The sequence below is a fragment of the Triticum urartu genome, chromosome 6A, assembly GCF_056163025.1.
Source record: "Triticum urartu cultivar PI428250 chromosome 6A, HENAU_Tu73, whole genome shotgun sequence".
Taxonomy (NCBI): Eukaryota; Viridiplantae; Streptophyta; class Magnoliopsida; order Poales; family Poaceae; genus Triticum; species Triticum urartu.
Genome location: NC_141878.1, coordinates 1,004,109 through 1,016,674, shown reverse-complemented (window position 1 = coordinate 1,016,674; position 12,566 = coordinate 1,004,109). Strand labels below are relative to the sequence as shown.

The window sequence follows — 12,566 nt, the reverse complement described above, 5'->3', positions numbered from 1 at the left end:
ATAATTTATTAAATTTATTTTTTATGTGTATTTCTCTATGACTCAATGGGGGGTTTTAAGTTCCAGTCAATGCCCACTTCTGTTTTCATGTCTGCATTGTATTGGTTCCATGTCCGTTTTCGGTAGTATCTATTTCCGTATTCATCAAATGACAACACATGTCTATGGTCAGGAAACATAACCATCTTTGATTAATGAGCTAGTCAAGTAGATGCATACTAGGGACACTCTGTTTTGTCTATGTATTCACACATGTACTAAGTTTTCGGTTAATAAATTTTAGCATGAATAATAAACATTTAACATGCTATAAGGAAATATAAATAACAAATTTATTATTGCCTCTAGGGCATATTTCCTTCACATAGTATACCCTACATCAAATAATTCCAGCGATGTCAACCAGTTGTACTTGTCGTAGTGCACTGAACAACTGGGAACTTCGAACTTCTTAGCATGAGCCTTTTTTTACCAAACAATTTAGTTACTTACCGCAGTGCACTGAACATCTTGTTGAATTCACATTCTGAATCTTCTGAATCTATTTTTGGGAACTCTTTAAAAGAGCCCCTTAGCAAGTCCAGAACATGCTGGACCACTTCCACTTTAATCCACGGTGATGCATGAGCATTGATGCGGATTTAAATTTGATCTGTGTCATTATGAAGAATAGAATTGCGCCAAAGATCTCCAAATGTTTTTCTGTAGGTAAGTGGTCTCAGCTGCAACTTTGTCGTCTTATCGAGTCTTTGTTCCACAAGCTCGCACGTACTTCACGTGTTAGGTGCTGAAGTTAATTTGGGGCACAGCCAAGGTTGCAGCGCGTCTCCGGACCTTTCTTCTCACTAACCATATTGGCCTGGAAAGTTAAGAGGACACTGAACATATGATAGATATTGGGCGGAATATTAGCACTAACTAATGATTGAATCTAGAAACCCGTTTCCTTTAACAGTAACCGGACTGGGCATGTCAAAGTATTTGTTGCGATGTTAAGTGATTGGCAAGAGCAGAGAGATCGAGGAAAATAGAGCATCTGTATTTCAAAATCTTGCATGGAATTACTGGATCCTCAATTCAGTTACAATGAGAATGATAACATGATCTAAGTAACCAAATAACATGATCTAAGTAACCAAATGACTGTATCCATGTCTAAGTCAACATCTTACCTCCTCCTTCAACATGAGCAACAGATATTTAACAAAGTCGTTAAACGTCTAAACACACAACAATTTCTGAACATTAGCAGTAGATTTTGGCTAGTTTGTGAAAAAAGGGTCAATTGGCACTAGGGTGTAAGAGGACACGGAACATATGATCGATATTGGGAGGAATATTAGCACTAACTATGGATTGAATCTAGAAACCCGTTTCCTTTAACAGTAGGAGGAATATTAGCATGTCAAAGTATTTCTTGCGATGTTAAGTGATTGGCAAGAGCAGGGAGATCGAAGGAAGACAGGGAGGGCGTCGCGCACGTGATTGGGCAATTCGTCAAACACCTGCCTGGTGCGGCCTCCGCTTCGCCGAGCCCCTACTCACTGGGAGGCCCCTGATGACAGCCCACTTCCACCCCTGCTCACCGACGCCGATTACTCGCGAGGCCAAAGGGTGAGGGTGGGCTGAGTCCTAGCAGCGGCCGAACTGAAGAACACGAAGAGGCGGGCGCCAGACTGAAGAACACGAAGGGTCTCCAAATAACACGTTTTCTACGAGCAATAGACAGACTCGTGAGTAATTAGTATATTAGGGGACAAGGATGTGCTTTTTAATGCCCACAATGAAGTTGTTGGTTCATATCCTGTACCTAGCACTAAGACAGGAATCAGATAGCATTACTCCTACCAGTGACTCACCTCAGATGATGCCGGCACACGCCTGGGGGGAGCAACCAAAGACCCGTTGACGAAGCCAAACAGATGATGGCCTCGCAGGATCGGAACGATCTGCGCCCTCCATAGCAGGTACGTGGCGCCGGCGAGGTTGATGGTGACCAGCTGGGCGAAGTTGGGGACGGATACAGAGGGGCGATGCCATGGCGCCGGCAAAGGTGGAAGTGATGGCGCCGGACGTCTGCCGAAGGAGCGCACCAGTGATGGGAAGTCATGGTGTTGGACGTCTCAAGGTTTCAGATAAGGAGGCTCTGTTACCATGAAAGAGTAGATGGCAATGGATTTGGTTCCGTGCATCTGGAGCCATGCCGGCTGCAGTTTATATATATGGGCAAACTTGCCGATCAAGAGAAGATTACATCAGGTTGTTACAATCTCAACTACACGCACACGTCCAGGCTTATCTATACAGCAAAGGGAGTAGACATCCGGTCAGGTAGTTAGGATCTCTACAATATCGCTAACATGTTACTCAGATCGATCACTTCCAGGAACATGAGCTTCTCGCCGAGCTCAGCCGGGATGCCCCCACCAAGTGTGTTGTTGCGCAATCCCATTGTGGTCAAGCTAGTGCAGGAGCTTAGATTTACCGGGATTATGCCGGAGAAGGAGTTGTCATCCAAGATGAGCCTCTGCAGGCGAGTTGGAGCACAGGTCGAGCGTCCGCACGAACGTCAGGGAACGATGGCTGGGGAAAATGCTCCAGCGAGCCCGGTGCTGTTCAATGAGACAGGATTTTTAACTCCCGGGTGCAGGGACATCCCACTATCCACGCCGTTCACGTCACTTTCACTTCTATCGGGATCTGGACAACACCCTGTCTAGTCCTTGCGTTTTGCAGATAACACGAACAGTAATCCCAATGGCTGCATAGGGCATTGTTTATTTGAGATTCCTGACACCGCCGCGTACATAAAGAAAATGAACTCACATGGGCACTGCTCTCTCTCTCTTCTCATTTTTTCATTTCTCTCACATTACAGACCAGTAGTGATGCGGGCTCTCTCTCTCTTCTCTCCTTTCTCATCTTTCTCTCTTCACGTATGACTAGTTACTGTGACCTGCCTGTCACTCATGTCAGGATTAGCTCCCAGACCCAGCACCTATTGCATGCGTGTATGCGCCACATGCTTCGCCCACGTCTTGTCTTTTCAATAGTAATCAGCCAGTCAGACCAACATGGAGGAGGGCCTAGCATCTTTTGCCTACTCTGCCTACCCCTACACCCTACTTGTCCCTAGGAGCGCCCCCCATTAGCTTGGTCAAATGGACTAGATAAATAGGCAACTGCTGCTAATGCTTTGCTGTTAGGCAGACAAGGGCACAAATCTCATCAAGGGTGAACGGCTAGATAAAAGGGGGTCGGGACCCCCGGGTGTTACCACACCTTTCCGCTGTTCAATCTGAGCGCCATCACCCGTATTGGCCTCCGGTGGCTGCACGCGACGCCTTCCCAGCTACATAAGCTGGTGTTGACGTTCTAGGAGGCCAGTGAGACACCATCACTGGCCTGAGCTTTGAAAGCAAGCAACGTGGCCTTGTCGCTGGTGGTTGCCATGCCGATCGACAGGATGGCCAGAAATGGGCATAGCAAAGTCATGACCCCCTTTGCCATTGCCATGCCCCTCTTGGTTTGGTTGGCAAGTAGTCGCAGTAGCCTTCCCTGTATTTATGTTTCTGGCCTTCCAACATCGCTGTTGCCCAGAAATAATGTAGACTTTGTCCTGTTTTGACAAGTTGGAAATAACTACATCGATCTCAATAATTGTCGTTCTTGGACTGAACTTAAAGTTGGTACATGAATGATATCTAGAGGACACCCACCCGTGACTTCTGGGGTAGCAGCTGCAGTGTCAGCTCTAAAGTAGAGCAAAAGTGGATGCTAAATTAGAGGAGAAGAAGAGACTGTTAATTGGTACTAGTTGGACAAGTGGATGCTAAGACGGCAAGTGGGCGCATATTTTTGGGAAACCTATGCTGTTTTTCTTTCTTCTCATTAATATCTTTTGTAGAGATTTTTTCTTTCTTTCTTTCTTTCTGACTCAGAAGTGGAGAACACCTCAAAAGCTAAACCGGAAGCCAGCCAACCTCTTTGATATGATGAATGTTGCTCCCAAGTCTGAATCTCTTTGTCTGTCTCTCATGTCGCAGAATCTCAGTCTCTTGATTACCATGAATGATTCGTGGATGCAGGGTGTTCTGACGGAGATGGCACTTGCTCGATTCTCCCGATTTCGGACTGAAGTTTGGAACTAGGTTCATACAGGATTCGAATTTGATGTAGGAACGGAGGAAACAGAGGAGTAGCTAGGTGACTAGAGAAACATGCACGATAACTCTTCAGTAAAGTCATGAATGCCACCTAGTCGAGGCACTGCTGCTTATATGCTGCGGTAAAGGCTTTAGGTAACTTAATGTATGTAGCTCAGAGTATGATCATCCAACACTCCAGTCTCCCATCTCCGGCCCGGCGGCTGTGCTGGTAATTTGAAGTGTTTATTCAGTCCTGGAGCACACTGAAGCCAAACCGAGACGCGTTATCAGTGAACGATAAAACATTTGCGGAATTCTATGTACTACCTTGCAACATTCAAAATACCAGCCAGATGCGTACCCACAAATTTCAACACAAATTATTCATCAGATTTCTCCACTCAAATACTACATATCTTCCTCACTAAGTTCTAAGCTGTTCCACACATAATAGCTGTAAATTGAATACCGACGACAACAATGATAGTATACAGAGTGCTACGAACCAACGCTATGCGATCAATTTCTAATAGCCATGCAAAAGGGTAGTTCACAGCAACCGAACAGGGATGTCATGTACTTTACAGCAGTCAGATAAGCTGGTGTCAGGAATTCATCAAGACTCAATAATCCTCTGAATCAATGAGTAATTAGTCTAGCAAGGGATGAGAATCCCATGATGCCGCTGCTGCTGCTTGCTTCAGACACTCCAATAGATGCTTTTGACGTGAACGGCAGGAGCTCTGCCTTTGCATTATAGAAGAGAGAAGTCATACAACAACCAATAGATGTGAGGGAGCTACAATTGTTAATATATAAGTATATAACTCTCCAAGAGGATGAAGATTATCCGACACTTCTTCATGACAAAGTGGTTCAAAGAATGTTATGCTTTGAATGCTACAACATTTAACGAATCCAAGTGAACGTAACATTGGCAGGAGATTAGACCAGAGACAGCTAGGACAAGATGCACCTCCATAATTCTCTACTGTCAAATGTTGGAGATTCCAACGGGGGTAATTCCTCCATGTTATGTACCTGCTTCTCACCATTAATTCCATCAGTGGAGCTCCATTTTAGACACAATCTACCAGAGTGGTTCTCGTTATAATCAAGGCCCGTTGATTTAATCTTCTGTAAGTTCATGACATCTGTAAAGCATTGAGGAAACTTTCAAACTCACATTCCCGAGCTTCAATAATATTGAGATGGAAATTTTGCTGTAGCCATAGAATGACAATTGTGATAATTTCCAAAAACTAAGAGTGGCAAAAGTGAACCCAAATTCTAGAAAGTGCAGCTGCCCTTTTCTGCCGTTGCGAGCGCATGCGGTTCTAGCCATCCGATTGAGGAGTCTGAATTAAAATTAAACCAATTATGCAGCTCACATGACACCTGGTCCTACGTACGCCTCCAGCCCAATTTCTTACAACATCTCACGTGCATGCATTTATTTGGGGTTTCAAATAATTTGAAAATCTGTAACTTTTGATTTGAGCGTCAGAATCCAAATCCGCTTTCATGGTTGTGTTTCTCGCGATGAGTTCTTCAAAACCAGATCCGATATGGGTATGTTTGGACGAAAGTTTAGTTAGAGCAACTTTGGGTGCTACGGAGACAACTTTAGTGCTATAGGAAAGCAACTTTTTGTTAGTGTGCGTAGTATGACTTCCTATCGTCGAAAATCAGTTTGAAGCTGCCTACCATGACTACCAAGTTAACTAGTTTGACCTCTAAGTTCCTACCATAGCTAGAAAGTATTCTATAGTAATTAGTTTCGCCTCCAATTTGATAGTATTCTAGGTAACCTAGTTTCCTAGGTAGGCTAGCATTATCCTAAGTTGCCTGCCATGACTAGAGAGTAGCTTAACATCATCCTTAGTTGCGTACAACACTTTTCAGTATGGTAAGCGACTTAGTTTCATAGATAGGCAACTTAGTAACACGGATGGGCAACTTTCAATGTATTATAGCCAACTGAAATAGCAATGGCAGGCAACTAAGTATCACCCATGGGTAACTTCAGACTGTTTATAGGCAACTTAGAGAAAATAATGATAAGCAACTTTTCACACTATTGTAGGCACCTATTTTACAAAGTTAGGCAACTAAGCTGTAATTGTAGGCAACTAAATATCACCGATAGGCAACTTCAGAGTGTTTGTAGGCAACTTAGAGAAAGCAATAATAAACAACTTCACGCTATTGTAGGCAACTAATTTCAAATAGTAGACAACTGAGCATGAATGGTAGGCAATTTCATCGTATTTTTAAGCAACTAAGCATCAACAATAGGCAACTGGGCAGCAATCATAGGAAAGTTGGAAAAATTCACAGGTACACATAGTTTTGTGAAGTTGCTTGTATGTGACACTAAATGTGCCTCATTTTCTGTGTGTTTTCTCATTTTGTTACAAACCAACATAATAGGCAGTTCTACTATGCCAAAAAGGGGAAGTTGCTTCCTTATAGAACTAAAGTTGCCTCCATTGCACCTAAAGTTTCTCACAAAAAAAAGTTCGACGAAACCTACCCGTATGAGCTCTAGTTTTGAAGAACTCGTCGTGAAAAATCCAACGATGAAAACAAATCCGAATTTTGGTGCTCGAATCAAACTGAACCCCAAATAAATGAACGCCACAAAGATTTTGGCTGATTTCCTTTCTAGATCCTTGTTTATTACAGAATCATGCGGTCATGCGGCAGACCAGGTGGTTCCTTCCTAAAAGGTAAAATGTGCCCGATCACACAAACGAGCGCCGGTGCGCTCCCTAGCCATGTCCAAAAGTGAAATGTCAAAATCTAGAGTGGCATAAGAAAAATCGTCAAAATATAGAGTAAAAAATCCCTTAAATATCTCATTCAAAATCTTGACCTAATTAAGGCTATTCCTAAAAGTAGTACACCATTTTCTCAAAAGAAACAAAATGCTAAAAGCATTACACCATACAAGGCAATAAATAATGGATAATTAATTACAATTTAGAAATATACAATTATAAACATATGAGGTAAATCTGACATAGCCCGTACAAATATTTTGCGACCAAAATAGGAAACTTGTCTAAAATAAGAGAAATAAATGCTACTTGATTTATTCTTTTAATGGCGGTATATATTATGGAAAGATTTTAAATAATTCTGATTTTATTGCTTGCTGTTTACTACATGGGATTGAGATGACCGGTTATCTCTTCTCTTAGTCTCTCTATATATACATGATCGAGTAATGTGTTGATTGGTAGCAAACCATTTGTTGTGGGCGTAGATGTTGTCAACTTTCTTGCCGCTACTAGTCTTATTTTGCTTCAGCGGTATTGTGGGATGAAGCGGCCCGGACCAACCTTACACGTACGCTTACGTGAGACCGGTTCCACCGATTAACATGCACTAGTTGCATAAGGTGGCTGGCGGGTGTCTGTCTCTCCCACTTTAGTTGGAGCGGATTCGATGAAAAGGGTCCTTATGAAGGGTAATAGAAGTTGACAAATCACGTTGTGGCTTTCACGTAGGTAAGAAAACGTTCTTGCTAGAACCCTATTGCAGCCACGTAAAACTTGCAACAACAATTAGAGGACGTCTAACTTGTTTTTGCAGCAAGTGCTTTGTGATATGATATGGCCAAAGTTGTGATGAATGATGAATGATCTATATGTGATGTATGAGATGTTCATGCTATTGTAATAGGAATCACGACTTGCATGTCTTTATTTTTTGTATGACCTGCATGTCATTGAGAAACGCCATGTAAATTACTTTACTTTATTGCTAAATGCGTTAGCCATAGTAGTAGAAGTAATAGTTGGCGAGCAACTTCATGGAGACACGACGATGGAGATCATGATGATGGAGATCATGGTGTCATGCCGGTGACAAGATGATCATGGAGCCCCAAGATGGAGATCGAAGGAGCTATGTGATATTGGCCATATCATGTCACTATTATTGTTTGATTGCATGTGATGTTTATCATGTTTCTGCATCTTGTTTACTTAGAACGATGGTAGTAAATAAGATGATCCCTCATAATAATTTCAAGAAAGTGTTCCCCCTAACTGTGCACCGTTGCGATAGTTCGTTGTTTCGAAGCACCACGTGATGATCGGGTGTTAGATTCTAACGTTCACATACAACGGCTGTAAGACAGATTTACACATGCAAACACTTAGGTTGACTTGATGAGCCTAGCATGTACAGACATGGCCTCGAAACACAGAAGACCGAATGGTTGAGCATGATTCGTATAGAAGATACGATCAACATGAAGATGTTCACCGACGTTGGCTAGTCCGTCTCACGTGATGATCGGACACGGCCTAGTTAACTCGGATCATGTTATACTTAGATTACAGGAGGGATGTTTATCTAAGTGGGAGTTCATTGAATAATTTGATTAGATGAACTTAATTATCATGAACTTAGTCTGAAATTTTACAATATGTCTTGTAGATCAAATGGCCAACGTAGTCCTCAACTTCAACGCGTTCCTAGAGAAAACCAAGCTGAAAGACGATGGCAGCAACTACACGGACTGGGTCCGGAACCTGAGGATCATCCTCATAGCTGCCAAGAAAGTTTATGTCCTACAAGCACCGCTAGGTGACGCACCTGTTCTCCCTGCAGAACAAGACGTTATGAACGCTTCGCAGGCACGTACCGAAGACTACTCCCTCGTTCAGTGCGGCATTCTTTACAGCTTAGAGCCGGGGCTCCAAAAACGTTTTGAGAGACACGGAGCATATGAGATGTTCGAAAAGCTGAAAATGGTTTTCCAAGCTCATGCCCGGGTCGAGAGATATCAAGTCTCCGACAAGTTCTTCAGCTGTAAGATGGAGGAAAACAGTTCTGTCAGTGAGCACATACTCACTATGTCTGGGTTGCACAACCGCTTGACTCAGCTGGGAGTTAACCTCCCGGATGACGCGGTCATTGACAGAATCCTTCAGTCGCTTCCACCGAGCTACAAGAGCTTTGTGATGAACTTCAATATGCAGGGGATGGAAAAGACCATTCCTGAAGTATTTGCAATGCTGAAATCAGCAGAGGTAGAAGTCAAAAAGGAACATCAAGTGTTGATGGTGAATAAAACCACTAAGTTTAAGAAAGGCAAGGGTAAGAAAACCTTCAAGAAGGACGGCAAGGGAGTTGCCGCGCCCGGCAAGCAAGCTGCCGGGAAGAAACCAAAGAATGGACCCAAGCCCGAGACTGAGTGCTTTTATTGCAAGGAAAGTGGTCACTGGAAGCGGAACTGCCCCAAATACTTAGCGGACAAGAAGGCCGGCAAAACGAAAGGTATATGTGATATACATGTAATTGATGTGTACCTTACCAGTACTCGTAGTAGCTCCTGGGTATTTGATACCGGTGCATTTGCTCACATTTGTAACTCAAAGCAGGAGCTGCGGAATAAGCGGAGACTGGCGAAGGACGAGGTGACGATGCGCGTCGGGAATGGTTCCAAGGTCAATGTGATCGCCGTCGGCACGCTACCTCTACATTTACCTTAGGGATTAGTTTTAAACCTTAATAATTGTTATTGAGTGCCAGCTTTGAGCATGAACATTGTATCGGGATCTCGTTCAATTCGAGATGGCTACTCATTTAAATCCGAGAATAATGGTTGTTCTATTTATATGAGAGATATGTTTTATGGTCATGCTCCGATGGTGAATGGTTTATTCTTAATGAATCTCGAGCGTAATGCTACACATGTTCATAGTGTGAGTACCAAAAGATGTAAGATTGATAATGATAGTCCCACATACTTGTGGCACTGCCGCCTTGGTCACATAGGTGTCAAACGCATGAAGAAGCTCCATGTCGATGGACTTTTAGAGTCTCTTGATTACGAATCATTTGACACATGCGAACCATGCCTCATGGGTAAAATGACCAAGACTCCGTTCTCAGGAACAATGGAGCGAGCAACCAACTTATTGGAAATCATACATACTGATGTGTGCGGTCCAATGAGTGTTGAGGCTCGCGGTGGCTATCGTTATGTTCTCACCCTCACTGATGACTTGAGTAGATATGGGTATGTCTACTTAATGAAACACAAGTCTGAGACCTTTGAAAAGTTCAAGGAATTTCAGAGTGAGGTTGAGAATCAACGTGACAGGAAAATCAAGTTCCTGCGATCAGATCGTGGAGGAGAATACTTGAGTCATGAGTTTGGCACACACTTAAGAAAATGTGGAATAGTTTCACAGCTCACGCCACCTGGAACACCTCAGCGTAATGGTGTGTCCGAACGTCGTAATCGCACTCTATTAGATATGGTGCGATCTATGATGTCTCTTGCCGATTTACCGCTATCTTTTTGGGGGTATGCTTTAGAGACTGCCGCATTCACTTTAAATAGGGCTCCGTCGAAATCCGTTGAGACGACACCGTATGAATTATGGTTTGGGAAGAAACCTAAGCTGTCATTTCTGAAAGTTTGGGGATGCGATGCTTATGTCAAGAAACTTCAACCTGAAAAGCTCGAACCCAAGTCGGAAAAATGCATCTTCATAGGATACCCTAAAGAAACTATCCTAAAGAAACTATTGGGTATACCTTCTACCTCAGATCCGAAGGAAAGATCTTTGTTGCCAAGAATGGATCCTTTCTAGAGAAGGAGTTTCTCTCAAAAGAAGTAAGTGGGAGGAAAGTAGAACTTGATGAAGTATTACCTCTTGAACCGGAAAAGCTCTAGCAAACGAACTACACGATCTTTGTGCTAGGTCTATGCGTAGTTCTCTTGCACGAGTAGAACACAAAGTAGTTGTGGGCGTTGATTTTGTTCAATATGCTTGCCGTTACTAGTCTTATCTTGATTCGGCGGCATCGTGGGATGAAGCGGCCCGGACCGACCTTACACGTATTCTTACGTGAGACAGGTTCCACCGACTGACATGCACTAGTTGCATAAGGTGGCCAGCGGGTGTCTGTCTCTCCTACTTTAGTCGGATCGGATTCGGTGAAAAGGGTCCTTATGAAGGGTAAATAGCAATTGGCTTATCACGTTGTGGTCTTTGCGTAGGTAAGAAACGTTCTTGCTAGAAACCCATAGCAGCCACGTAAAACATGCAAACAACAATTAGAGGACGTCTAACTTGTTTTTGCAGGGTATGCTATGTGATGTGATATGGCCAAAAGGATGTGATGAATGATATATGTGATGTATGAGATTGATCATGTTCTTGTAATAGGAATCACGACTTACATGCCGATGAGTATGACGGTGACAGGATGATCATGGAGCCCCAAGATGGAGATCAAAGGAGCTATGTGATATTGGCCATATCATGTCACTATTATTATTTGATTGCATATGATGTTTATCATGTTTTGCATCTTGTTTACTTAAAACGACGGTAGTAAATAAGATGATCCCTTACAACAATTTCAAGAAGTGTTCTCCCCTAACTGTGCACCGTTGCTACAGTTCGTCGCTTCGAAGCACCACGTGTTAATCGGGTGTGATAGATCCTTTCGTTCACATACAACGGGTGTAAGATGACCGCGTCCGGATAATACAGTTATAGCATGAATAAAGACAATTATCATGAACAAAGAAATATAATAATAATGCTTTTATTATTGCCTCTAGGGCATATTTCCAACATTAAGGCCTACTTGAATAAGAGTTTTTCAATGAAGGACCTTGGAGAAGCTGCTTATATATTAGACATCAAGATCTACAGAGATAGATCAAGACGCCTCATAGGTCTTTCACAAAGCACATACCTTGAGAAGATATTGAAGAAGTTCAATATGGATCAGTCTGAGAAGGGGTTCTTGCCTATATTGCAAGGTGTGAAATTGAGCTCAGCTCAATGTCTGACCACGGCAGAAGATATAGAAGAGATGAGTGTCATCCCCTATGCCTCAGCCATAGGTTCTATTATGTATGCCATGCTGTGTACCAGACCTGATGTAAACCTTGCCGTTAGTTTGGTAGGAAGGTACCAAAGTAATCCCGGCAAGGAACACTGGACAGCGGTCAAGAATGTCCTGAAGTACCTAAAAAAGACTAAGGAAATGTTTCTCGTTTATGGAGGTGACGAAGAGCTCGTCGTAAAAGGTTACGTCGACGCTAGCTTCGACACAGATCTGGATGACTCAAAGTCACAAACCGGATACGTGTATATTTTGAATGGTGGGGCAGTAAGCTAGTGCAGTTGCAAGCAGAGCGTCGTGGCGGGATCTACATGTGAAGCGGAGTACATGGAAGCCTTGGAGGCAGCACATGAAGCAATTTGGGTGAAGGAGTTCATCATCGACCTAGGAGTCATACCCAATGCGTTGGGGCCAATCAAGCTCTTCTGTGACAACACTAGAGCTATTGCTCTTGCCAAGGAGCCCAGGTTTCACAAGAAGACAAGGCACATCAAGTGTCGCTTCAACTCCATTCGTGAAAATGTTCAA

The 12,566-nt window shown here is 43.1% G+C and overlaps 1 long non-coding RNA gene across 1 annotated transcript; it reads right to left on the bottom strand.

Moving 5' to 3' along the window:
- Positions 1-314: 314 nt before the first annotated feature.
- Positions 315-2,582, bottom strand: LOC147962908 (uncharacterized). The gene is made up of 2 exons (XR_015608634.1): positions 1,860-2,582; positions 315-859 (listed from the first exon to the last, which is right to left on the bottom strand). It is a non-coding gene; the product is annotated as an uncharacterized LOC147962908 (long non-coding RNA).
- Between the last annotated feature and the right edge of the window lie 9,984 nt (positions 2,583-12,566).